General features: G+C 42.3%; 1 protein-coding gene and 1 long non-coding RNA gene across 2 annotated transcripts in view; one reads left to right on the top strand and one right to left on the bottom strand.

The window, feature by feature from the left end:
• LOC107383247 (retinoic acid receptor beta) overlaps positions 1 to 13,015 on the top strand; it is a 289,762-nt gene that overhangs the window by 129,006 nt on the left and 147,741 nt on the right. The window lies entirely within an intron of this gene.
• On the bottom strand, positions 7,826 to 10,109 carry LOC139061914 (uncharacterized). Its single transcript, XR_011515557.1, has 3 exons — positions 8,936 to 10,109; positions 8,743 to 8,819; positions 7,826 to 8,657 (listed from the first exon to the last, which is right to left on the bottom strand). It is a non-coding gene; the product is annotated as an uncharacterized lncRNA (long non-coding RNA).

Here is a 13,015-nt window from a genome sequence, read left to right as displayed (position 1 = left end):
TATGGGGTGTAGCGTCATGAATGGCCTCTAATTTGTGACAAAAGTCACATTTTCCCAGCTGAGTCAAGCTGGGTCGTTCTGTTACTTTGCCCCACAGATTAACTGCCAGGAGCCGTGATGTCTGCTGAAACCATCTTTATCTGCTGCTGTTCCGTCCCAAGATGAAGGACACTTCAAGTTTCAAAATAATAATTTTAAATAATAATTTTAATAAACTCTTGACTTTATTACTGTTATTACAACCATCATAAATAATCTCTTGATTCAGTATAAATGTATTTTAATTACTGAAATTACTTATTATGCTTTGGGTATAATAATAATTATTGTTGATAATCCTAATGTGTGTTCAGTAAACCAGAAGGTCATCTTGCACGTTAACCACCTCATTCAGAGGATATCCAGGGTAAAGGGTAAAATCATCTCGCATGTTGTTACCTCATGACCAAGCTTTCTGACGCTGAGAGGGCGTGTTCTGAGGGTTTTGTTAAAACTAAATCTCCCGCAGCAAAAAGTTCAGTTCTTGAACCCACCAGGGGAAAAGGGTCGGCCGCCCCAGCCTCACTAAGCATTCTGTCACGCCGATAGGATTGCTCTGAATAAACGCACCTGTTTCCAGCCGACGCAAAACTCTTTCAGAGTTATTGATTTTGAGACGCTAATAGTTTCCCCACTCGAGTGACCCACGGAGACATCTCAGGACCGATTTGGTCGCACTAAGGTCCTTCTACCAACCTCGTGCCCGGAGGACATCATCTCCACCTGACATCTCGGATCAAGAAGAGGGTCTCCTGATCTGGGTGAGGTAGACACTTTTGACAGATGGTGTCTGTAATGTTGTTTCTTCTAATAAACATCAGTTAGCTGCAAAACAACTTTCCACCCAGAACGATTCTCTCGCTGAAACAAACCTTCTGATTCATTCACGCATCCAAAACTCACATTTTCATTTTAGTTTCCATTCAGTCACAGGTTTGCTTTTTAAAACAAGTTTTAATATCAAATTGTCTGTTAAAATTGCCATTTCTAAATTGTCATTTCAAATTGTCATTTTCAAAAGTGTTAGTAATAAATTCTTAACTTTAAAAACCTGACTCTTCTTTGAAATGAAACACAGAATGGTGTATATTTTTGGTTATTGAAAAAGCAAAGATTCCTTAAACTTCTGATTCAATAAATAAACTTTTGCTATTAAATTGAATTATCTTAAATTAAACATTAATCTTTGGATTAAAAATAGACCAAGCTCATTGTTCTATCGAATATATGATATCCTAGATGTTTTTTTACGATAGAAGCTTCATTGTCAATTTGTTTGAGCTTTTCTCAGAATCTAACAAGCTGATAGCAAACAGCGTTAATTCTATCTTAGGTGTGTTCTTGCTGTGTCTTTGTAAATCCATGCTTTCGTTCTTTTTTAAACACAGAAACAGTTTTGTTTACCTGTTTGTAGCTACAGTTTCGCCGACAGCTGCCGGCTTCTTCAGGCTGACGCTGATGGTGGCGCGTCGCTTCCTTCTCCGTTTATCTGCGGGCAGCAGAGGACGTTGTCGCCCTCTACTGCCCGCTCTCCCCTCTCCGACGATGCAGTCCCATGCGTGGTCCAGCGTGTAAACTCCGTCGTCCCTGTTCATGGTCCCACATCCACGTCTCCTTATCTCGATTGCTTCCTTGATCCATCTTTTGTATTTTTGTTGTTCGGTGGTTATGATCCGTGTGCTGTCCCAGTCCATTATATGGTTTTCTCTTAAGCAATGATCTGTTACGGCTGACTTTTTTATTGTACTTTCTGCCTCTTCTTTTGCTGCTCTTGTGTGTTTACGATTTGCCTCTTTCTCGCACTCCTTTCTGTGTTCTATTGTCCGTGTGTTGAGTTGGCGTCCGGTTTCTCCTATGTATGTTTTATTGCATATTTTGCATGGGATTTCGTAGATGACTCCACATTTTTGTCCAGCTGATATTTTGTCTTTTGGGTGTACTAGTCTGTTTCTAACTGTTGTGTATGGCTTTGTTGGTGTGTTTATGTTGTGTTTTTTCATTGTTGCTCTTATTTATTCCGTTATGCCTCTGATGTATGGTAGGGTTATCACTGGTTTTGGTTCTTGTCTTTCTGGGTTTCTGGTGCTTTTTTTGGGTTGTTCTTTGCTTTCTGTTTTTGTTTGTTGTTTTCCTTTGTTTATTGCCCATGTCGGGTATCTGCAGGTCTTTAAAGCGTGTTGTATGTGTTTGTCCTCTTGTTTACGGTCTCTCTCTTCTGTTATTATGTTTGCTCGGTGATATAATGTTCTGATTACTGACATTTTGTGTATGGTGGGGTGTTCTGATGTCCATAATAAATATTGGTCTGTGTGTGTTGGTTTCCTGTATGTGTTTATGTTTAGGGTCCCGTCGGTCTGCCTGGTGATTTTCATGTCCATAAATGCTATGCTGCCTTCTGTTTCTAACTCATAAGTGAATTTTATGTTGCCCGTGTCGTCCATGTTATTCAAGTGTTGTGTTAGTGTTTCTGTTTGTCCTTTTGGTATGATTTCCAGTACGTCATCCACGTAGCGTTTCCATAGTTTTATTTTGCAGTTTGGGGGGGCGGTGGCTTTGGCTTTTTGTTTCAGGTCTTCCATGAAAAACTCGCACAGGGTGGCTGATAACGGGTTACCCATGGCGAAGCCTTCCAGTTGTTTGTGTATTGTGTTGTCGTATGTGAAGTAAGTGGAGTTAGCTACCAGTCCTATCAGTTGTGCTATGTCATCTGCTGTGAGGTTTGTCCTTTTGTGTAAAGTTTTGTCTTGTCTGATTCTGTTAACTACTATGTCTATGGTTTTTTGGGTTGGTGTTTTTGTGAACAGAGATGTGACGTCATGTGAGATGAGTATGTCGTTGTCTTCTATTGTAATTTCCTTTAGTTCTTTTGCCAGTTCTATGCTATTTTTGCAGTGTTGGTCTGTATTTCCTAATAACGGGCTGATGATTCTGCTGATATCTTTTGCCATGTTGTATGTTGGTGTACCTATGCTGTCAACTATTGGTCTAAGTGGGGTGTTTTGTTTATGTATTTTTGGTGTTCCATATATTCTTGGTGTTATATTTGCTGTGGGAATCCAGTGTTTGTACATTTTTTCTGTTATTTTGCCTTTTTCGTGCTGTGGCTTCAGTAATTTTTTCATGTTTTTCTTAATGTTTTCTGTTGGATCTTTTTTAAGTATTTCATATGTATTTTTGTCTTCTAGCATCTGTTTCATCTGTTGTTTATATTTTTCTCTGTCCATAACTACTGTGGTTCTTCCTTTGTCTGCCGGTAGAATAATTATCTGTTCATTTTTGGATAAAGCTGTCATGGCTGATTGTTCTTCTTTTGTAATATTGCTGTGTTGAATTTGGCTGTTTTTTAATATCCCAACTATGTTATTTCTGAGTTCTGCTTTCTTTCCCTCATCTGTGATCTGTTGACATGCTAGTTCTGTTGCTACAATAAATTCATCATATGGTATTTCTTTTGGTGTGACTGCAAAGTTTAAACCTTTCTTTAATATGCTCTCTTCTGCTTCTGTTAGTTTGTATTGTGAAATGTTACATACCCATGAGTTTGGTGTGGAGTTGCCTTGCATTTCTCCCCTCTTTTTCTTGTTTATGAGTCTGTTTAACTTCTTTATGTGTCTTTCTTTTACTTTTATGAACTCTTTTTCCTGGAACCAAAAGCCATAGCCACCGCCCCCCCAAACTGCAAAATAAAACTATGGAAACGCTACGTGGATGACGTACTGGAAATCATACCAAAAGGTCAAACAGAAACACTAACACAGCACTTAAACAATATTGACGACACGGGCAACATAAAATTCACTTATGAGTTAGAAACAGAAGGCAGCATAGCATTTATGGACATGAAAATCACCAGGCAGACCGACGGGACCCTAAACATAAACACATACAGGAAACCAACACACACAGACCAATATTTATTATGGACATCAGAACACCCCACCATACACAAAATGTCAGTAATCAGAACATTATATCACCGAGCAAACATAATAACAGAAGAGAGAGACCGTAAACAAGAGGACAAACACATACAACACGCTTTAAAGACCTGCGCATACCCGACATGGGCAATAAACAAAGGAAAACAACAAACAAAAACAGAAAGCAAAGAACAACCCAAAAAAAGAACCAGAAACCCAGAAAGACAAGAACCAAAGCCAGTGATAACCCTACCATACATCAGAGGCATAACGGAAAAAATAAGAGCAACAATGAAAAAACACAACATAAACACACCAACAAAGCCATACACAACAGTTAGAAACAGACTAGTGCACCCAAAAGACAAAATATCAGCTGGACAAAAATGTGGAGTCATCTACGAAATCCCATGCAAAATATGCAATAAAACATACATAGGAGAAACCGGACGCCAACTCAACACACGGACAATAGAACACAGAAAGGAGTGCGAGAAAGAGGCAAATCGTAAACACACAAGAGCAGCAAAAGAAGAAGCAGAAAGTACAATAAAAAAGTCAGCCATAACAGATCATTGCTTAAGAGAAAACCATATAATGGACTGGGACAGCACACGGATCATAACCACCGAACAACAAAAATACAAAAGATGGATCAAGGAAGCAATCGAGATAAGGAGACGTGGATGTGGGACCATGAACAGGGACGACGGAGTTTACACGCTGGACCACGCATGGGACTGCATCGTCGGAGAGGGGAGAGCGGGCAAAAGAGGGCGACAACGTCCTCTGCTGCCCGCAGATAAACGGAGAAGGAAGTGACGCGCCACCATCAGCGTCAGCCTGAAGAAGCCGGCAGCTGTCGGCGAAACTGTAGCTACAAACAGGTAAACAAAACTGTTTCTGTGTTTAAAAAAGAACGAAAGCATAGCGTTAATTCTAGTATGTAGTTAAACACGCTACGGGGCGACGGTGGCACCGGAGTTAAGTGCTCGCCCCGTAATCGGAAGGTTGCAGGTTCGAGCCCCGCTCAGTCTGTCGCTGTCGTTGTGTCCTTGGGCAAGACACTTAACCCACGTTGCCTGCTGGTGGTGGTCGGAGGGACCGGTGGCGCCAGTGCTCGGCAGCCTCACCTCTGTCAGTGCGCCCCAGGGCAGCTGTGGCTACATCGTAGCTCATCCCCACCAGTGTGTGAATGTGTGTGTGAATGGGTGAATGACTGACTGTGTTGTAAAGCGCCTTGAGGGGCTCCAGCACTCTAGAAGGCGCTATATCAAATACAAGCCATTTACCATTCATGCGCTCACACATTCACACACTGCTGGTGAGGATCATCTAATTGGCTAATACTGCCCTTTGCATCCAACGTGAGGAAGTGAACCTGGACAGAGCTGGAATCGAACCTGCAGCTTTCTGATTACTGAACAACTCTCTCTACCTCCTAAACTACTGCTGCCTCATCATTACCATCATCAGATGTTATAATAACTGTAATACCGTATTTAGTGAACTTGTGTTGTGTATGTTACAATAAAAAAGCCTACATATTTTCAAAATCCAATGATATGGTTTTGGACTAGAATTCACACTGAAAGACACGCAGCACACATGGCTGTTTGGGCCCACCATGGGCTGTGTCTGGGGTAGTATAGGCAGGGAAAACCCACACTTACCCCAGAGTTAACACACAAGGATCTTGTGTATAAATGGAGCCAATATACATTTTTCCATGTGGGCCTTTTGGGGATTTAGTTAAGGGCGACCTACAGATATATTTGCCCAAATTCACCCCATGCTGAGCTCTTGTGGGGGGCCCTGTGCCACCCCAATGTATAGTTGCACGCATGCTTTAACAGTGTTTATTTTTGTAGCACCCCACAGTAGTATCTGCCCAAAGGTCTGCAGTTTGCCAAGTTTTATACCGTATGGGGGTTTCTGCGGGCACCCCACAGTGTTATGTGTCCAAAAACTCCCCACTGTGGCCCTGTTGGCGTCAGCCCATATAAAGAATCCACTCAGCCCAGTTAAAAATTAATCACACTATGGGTAGTTTTTGGGCACATAGAAATGACTCTAAGAAATGTTTCTGGTGCCAGACAGGAAGGTCTGAGTATTTCACAATCTGCTCAGTTACTGGGATTTTCACGCACAACCATTTCTAGGGTTTACAAAAACGGTGTGAAATGGGGAAAACATCCAGTATGCGGCAGTCCTTGTTGATGCTAGAGGTCAGAAGAAAATGGGCCGACTGATTCAAGCTGACAGAAGAGCAACTTTAGCCTGATTCATGCTTCTCTGTCAGCTCCAACAGGGAGAGACACGCACGCACGGACGGAGACATTTTGCCCTCATACATCTCCGTCTCCTGGGAGTGTTGCAAAGCAATTCCCCGCCAGGACAACAGAGGGCGTAGCGCTGTTCTGTGGTATCCTGTCATGTATCCGGTCCAAGATAGTGTGTTTATATTGTGTATTTTTGTATATAAGAAACTTTTTAATAGGGATAAATTTGTCTCTCATTCTCCCACCTCTTCATGCACTCGCCACCTCTAAACCCACGTTTCCTGTCATTTCCGTCCACAAAGAAAACGCTTGCTGCGCATCTTTTCACTCCTCCAGTCACGGGAGAATTAAACGTTCATATTTTTAGAGTTTTTTCGCGAGGTATTCTTCAAGCTTCTCCGTGTCTGCCGCTAGTTATTCTCGGCTCTCTTTATGTTTTTGAGGGCGCAATGGTGGCGGTGTATACGACAGCGGTGCCCTGACCAATCACAAGCTTGCATTCTCCGTCTCGACGGACGGATGTTTAGAAAAGAGAGCTCGACTCCGTGCGTCCTTGCGGCGCTCTCCAGCAGGCTCGCAAGGACGGATATTGGCGTTGCGTGTCTCCGCACTGACGCAGACGCAGAAGCATGACTCAGGCTTGAGACTGAAATAACCACTCGTTACAACCATCAACATATATATACTGGACAATTCCTGTCCATAGGCTCGTATTATAAGTTTTTAATCCGAAATGGGAGGTGGCCACCACCGCCATTTTGATTGTGTCACATGTCTCGTCACGCACAGACAATTCCACAAAAGGGAAAAGAGGTGGAGCTGAGGGTAGGGCTGTACAGAGCTGTAGAAAGAGAGAGTTGCGACACGCTTTGAACTCGCCGACTCGCGGTCACGTGGTTCACGGAGCTCTCAATAGTTCCAAACATTCCAGCGCCTTGAGTCAGTTTGAACGGCGTATGATGGGACAAATCACAAAAATTGAATATTGTCACATTTTCCCTGGTGATTTTTGGTAATTATTGAATAATATTATATATTATGTCCTAACTCCTTCACAAAGTAGCCTATTTATTTTTTTCCGAGCGTTTGTAGGAAGACAGACACTCGTGACTGTTCTACATTACAGGAACACGCCAGTCCTAACACGCTGTAGAACACATTTAGACCACATACTTTACTATAATATACTATAGCAATAAATTTGATGTAGTACTGCAACACACTGTTCTAATATAAGCATATTTAATAACTTTAAGTCCTACAAGAAGCCCTAAACTCGAGTTATAATATCCATTTTAAAGTGATTTATTGAAAGCTAGAATTCTGCTCCAGCTTACCTTGAAGAAAATTTGTAGCTGTTTATGCTTTGAATGACGATCTATTATGTTCAGTAGAATACATTTTACAGTCATTACTTTATATTTTTATGTGAAGACAGTACATGCATCTATAACCCAGTTTATCTGGCTTCTATAGCCCAACTAATAGCAATTAAAGAGAAAATTTCTATAAAAGTGTATGGTCAAACACAGTAGATAAAAAGTGCTTTAATTGTGATAAAATGAATAACAAACTTGTACAACATGTATAATAGCATTTTAATAAAGCATTTTTACCAACATTATGTTTAGTCATTACATATGCACTAATAAGCTGAATCATTAATTATGAGCGGTGTACTCAAGACCTAATGAAACTCTTTTGAATAACTTTATTTTGATTATTATTAAAATAAAAATTTTCAGTGGGTTAAAATTATAAATTATAAATTTTAGGGTTGGATACAATTCTAAAATTTAATTTTACATCTATATTTTTGGATTTGTTCAACATTTCTATATGTACAAAAATAGTATTTTAATGATAACTTTATAGGTTGATTATCTTACCATGGTTGGCTGCGCTGCATATAGCAATCGGTCTGAGGGAGGAATCAGAATTATGGCTTCCCCAAAGACGTAGAGAGAAGAAGAAAATGGTTGGCTAAAGTCAGCAGGAGCAACCTCACCATGACCAGAGATCACGATATGAAAAAGCTGTGTGCAGCGAGTTTAATGTTCACTCTCAAATGTTTTCTATCAAGGCTCTGCAAGTTTTGCTCTCAACCGCACAAGGCTGCAATTAAACAGTTAAATGTGGTAGGAAATAAACTAATACACCACTCTACAGGCACATTTTGAGGAGGGACAGTTTACTAAGCTTAGGCAAGTTGAGACTCAGGTCTGATGCTGTTCCAACCCTGTTTGTTCATCGCCCTGAACCAAGGAAGAGGAAGGATCCCGCAATGAGAAGTACAGCAGAACCACTGCACGTTGATCCACTGACCAGTGACCACACAGGAAGCCATGAGGAGCCGGCGTCAGGGCCAGGAGGAGAAAGGAACAGGGTATGCAACCAGGGAACCCAGCTGGAAAACCTATGGGAGGAATTGGAAAGTCAAAAAGGCATGAAAAACACAAGAGGCATTAAATGGAGTAAACAGACAATCAAAAAGGCCGTACAACTCGGTTTTTCAGTGGGCTCAACAGGCTACAGGTTTCTTCAGGACATGAGTATCCCTCTGCCTGATGTTAGAACCCTGCAAAGACAAATGCAGCCCATTAAGCTGGAACCAGGTGTGTTAGGAGAGGTGTCTGACATGCTCAGTTTGGAGGTAAAAAATCTGAAAGAGATTGAAAGAGAGTGTGTGCTTACTGTGGATGAGATGGCAATCACTCCAGGCGTGCATCACTCCATCACAGACCCAACTGGGTTCTGCCACCACCGTTGTTTCTGGTCAGCTCTCCGCTCAGCCACTATGAAAACATGAAGATGGACAAACAACACAGTTTAACCTTTAATGGTCACATAAGATTTTTGTTTTAGTTTCTCTTTGACATTTATTTATAGATAGTTTTGTGTTATTGTTAATTCTTATTTCTTGTCATTCCTTACTTAATAACAAAATTGCAAATACTAATATTATAAAGCAAGTGGAAATGAGCAGTTTTATGGAAAATGTCTAAGTTTTAAAAGTTATTGTGTTCGACTACTGTTCTTGAATTATCGTAATTCTATTCTTATTACTTGAGTCCACAAAATAGATAAACATATCTTGTAATCCTGTTTGTCTCATGCTTCAGCAGTTTGCTGCAGTCAGAGTTATCCGGAAAAATTTACTTAAAAATATTAAATAATGACTTCTCTTCACAATCCCATTTTTCTTTATTATTGGTTTCTCCATTTGTGCTTCCATTTATGATGCATGTTCGTGTTGATACAGCAATCAGCAACGTATTGTACAAAAAAATCCCAAATAAAACTAATGATGTAAAAAGTTTAGAACTTCAAACTGTGGGGAATATTTTTAAAACGTAGAATCAAACAAACTGAAATAAACCCGTCTATAGACAAGCTTGTCTAAACCCGCCTGCTCACAATCAACATGCTGCACACAATTAACTCATTAAAGGTTATCTAGCTTAAACTGGCAACATAAAATATCATCGATGGCTTATTTTGGTACAAAGCGGTTAGCTAGCGCTTCACAATGCAAAAAAATAATAACATTTCATCAACGTACCGGAGAAAATCCTTCTGAAACACCGAAAATGAACTGCGGTCAATGTAGCAGCGGGGGTTGTTTGGAACTATTCAAAGCTACATGAACCACGTGACTTTCGCATTCCATTCTTTCCATAGTATTCTATTGGAGTGTCGCAACTCTCTTTCAGCTCTGGGGCTGCTAAGGATGGGATCAAATGGCAACACCCGTCGAACTGAATCGATGTAGCTACAAGCTAACCGAAAGCTAGCTAAGCTAACGGAGGTAGCTACCTAGCTACAACCGGAGCTAACTGCGCACAAAACCGGAGCTTCTGAGTCAGAGATGCTCTGGGCTAACCGCTGGGTAGAACCAGGCGGAAAACATCTGTTTTCATCCTAGAGTTCCACAAGCCGGCAGCCCGCGCAGCAGACAGGCGCCGCTGCGATCAGAGATGCGCCAAGCTGCCGCTGAGGGGAGGGGACCATAACGATAGTCGGAACCCAGCTCCACCAACATGTCATATTCCAACTCATTTTCAAAATGCAGCCTAATGTTAAATGCACTGGGCTTTACCCTATTAAATTTCAATTTCATGGTTAAACAGTACATGTTAAAATCTAAGCTCAGGTAGCACAAGAGAGGCAGTGACCTAAAATTATCGACATAAATACATACTGTAAGTATAATTTGATTTACCGAAAAAAATGAAGTGGAGACTCCTTGGACGCTCTATTAGTGCAATTAATACCACAGCAAGTCATTTTGTCCAACATTTGCACAAATAATATCCAAAAAGAACGCACAAATGCTGTAACTAATGGTCTAAGTTGAGAGACTGAAAATGGCGGAACAGTTTTCAGGCGAGGCCGAGGCTCAGACTGAGGCCTAGTCCACACGTAGCCGGGGTTTTTAAAAACGAATATCCGCCCCTCCAAAAACATGCATCCACACCACCGCGTTTTAAAAACAAACTCTGTCCACACGTACCCGGACAAATACGTTGTTAAGGACATGCCAGACCTGTAGGCGGCAGTACTTCCCCCGTTCTTAACCTCATCTTTTGTCTGTGGTCTTCCGCAAGGAGCAGTAATTCCGCTTACAAAAACAAACAAGCAGAAAGACAATTGATGGATCGGGTAGTGACAGAGCGCAGCTCTGAGGGCTTCCATGATGCCGGCTAGTGTAAACACAGGTCGCACACGTGATGTCAGCATTTTTTGTCGCGGAAAGTGACGTTACGGACCTTAAAACTCCGGTTATGTCCGTCAACACGCAGTCACCCAAAACGGAGAAAACACAGATCTTCACTTTGGCTGGAGTTTTTAAAAAGATTCGTTTTCGTGTGAAAAAACTCCGTTTTCGTGTGGATGACAGGCCAAAACGTAGAAAAATATCTACGTTTTGGCAGATCCCCGGCTACGTGTGGACAGGGCCTGAGGCTTTTCCTCAGAGCTAGCTCTGCGGTCACGTGGGTCTGATGCTCATTAATTATTCAGAACTTTAGGCTTTTAATACACTTAAACAGAACAGTGACAAAAATCCCTCCCCCCCAAGAGTTGTCATGAGTGTACACTAGATCTATTAAACCTAAAACATGTTTTGGAATCAGGCTGTAAACATGTTTATTTCTACTGTGAAATTGGCATTTTTAACATGGGTGTCAATAAGGATTTGCTTGCTTCGGACACCAGCCCCTAGTGCAGGGGTCCTCAATTAAAATGGTCCGAGGGCCACACACAAAAAAGACCCAGAAGCAAGAGGGGGGATGGGGTGCTGCTGCAGTTTGGATTACTGGCTGTAATGCACATAACACACAAGCTTGCAATATAAAGAAGGACAACACTTGTCCCCCTCCAGCTCGGCTGTGTGACTGCACTAACCTGTCCTGTGTGACCCTCACCATGTAACCCCCATGTCCATGCTGTCTCTGGAGGAGCAGACATGAAACAAGATCTCCTGTAACTTAAAATGAACCAAAGCTTCCTCCCAGTTTCTAAAAGAAATAAAGAATAAAGTGGAACAAGAACTTCTGTCTTCTATTTCTCTCCATTTAACTTCTCCGTGTCCCTAAATAAAAGAGACAGATGATTACGCTGCAGCCGCCGTCACTCACCCCGCTCCCTCCCCTAGACCGGATCTCCCGACATCACAGCACTCGGTCTGACTGAGCGCTTCCAGGAGAAACAATAATGAAATAATGAAAATAATAATGTGTGTTTGGAGGAGCGTCCTCTGATCCTCTCTCTTGTGTGAGCAGACAATCTCTCTCTCTCTCTCTCTCTCTCTCTCTCTCTCTCTCTCTCTCTCAGTCGCTGATCGAGCGAGCGGAGCGCGCCGCGCGGCAACCCGCTCAGTTAACATAATTTACGGCCCAAATCCAGCAGAACCGGTCGGGCTGATTCGATTCGGGTTCGGTCTCAGGTTACAACTCCAGCGCTCAGCCCTGCAGATCCACATAAAGGCAGATCAAAGTTTCCTACCCGGTAAATGTGGCGAACACCGCTCTGACAGATTTGGAAGCCACGCTGGTGCCGCCATTCCTCATTCACATTCCACTATAACTGATTATGGTACTCTTCTATGACGCAAAACCGTTTTTGCCCGCATCTCATGCATTGATTATTTGATTATTTTCCTCAGCTTTATCCTAAACCTCCCGGTCTGCCGTCGGGGGTGGGGGTGGGGGGGTGCGTGCGGGGTTTGGGGGCCACAAAGAGAGGGCTCGCAGGCCGGACGTGGCCTGCAGGCTGCCATGTGCGGACCACTGCCCTAGCGGATGAGGGTGGAACTGCAATTTTTGTCACTTCCTGTTTTGCTTCATATCGCACGCGCAAACACAAACGCTCACACACACACACACACACACACACACACACACACACACACACACACACACACATACACACACACACCAATTAAAATAATGCTGATAGCTTGGACTATAAGACAGGTGATGGTTTACGTGTTTAAATGATGATCAGGCTGCTGTAAAATGTAATCTCCATCCACATCCAGACACAGTTATCCTCTATTCTTTCTCTAGTTGCTCTGCTCTTGTCTGGGCTGACGTAGCTGATGGTGCGCGCGGGGCACCTAGCGGCTGTGATGCACATTTTACGCATTTGGAGAGGCGGGCTGGATGCTTTGCTTTTACTGGAAGATGGATTTTTTTTTTCAAAAATGTTGGAGATTTTGCCCCATGAATAACCGTAAAAACTACTGGTGTGCATGTACCCTTATGAAAGAGT

The sequence above is a fragment of the Nothobranchius furzeri genome, chromosome 11 (genome assembly GCF_043380555.1).
Source record: "Nothobranchius furzeri strain GRZ-AD chromosome 11, NfurGRZ-RIMD1, whole genome shotgun sequence".
Classification (NCBI taxonomy): Eukaryota; Metazoa; Chordata; class Actinopteri; order Cyprinodontiformes; family Nothobranchiidae; genus Nothobranchius; species Nothobranchius furzeri.
The sequence above is the reverse complement of the archived record's forward strand: the minus strand, read 5'-3'. Positions and strand labels throughout refer to the sequence as shown.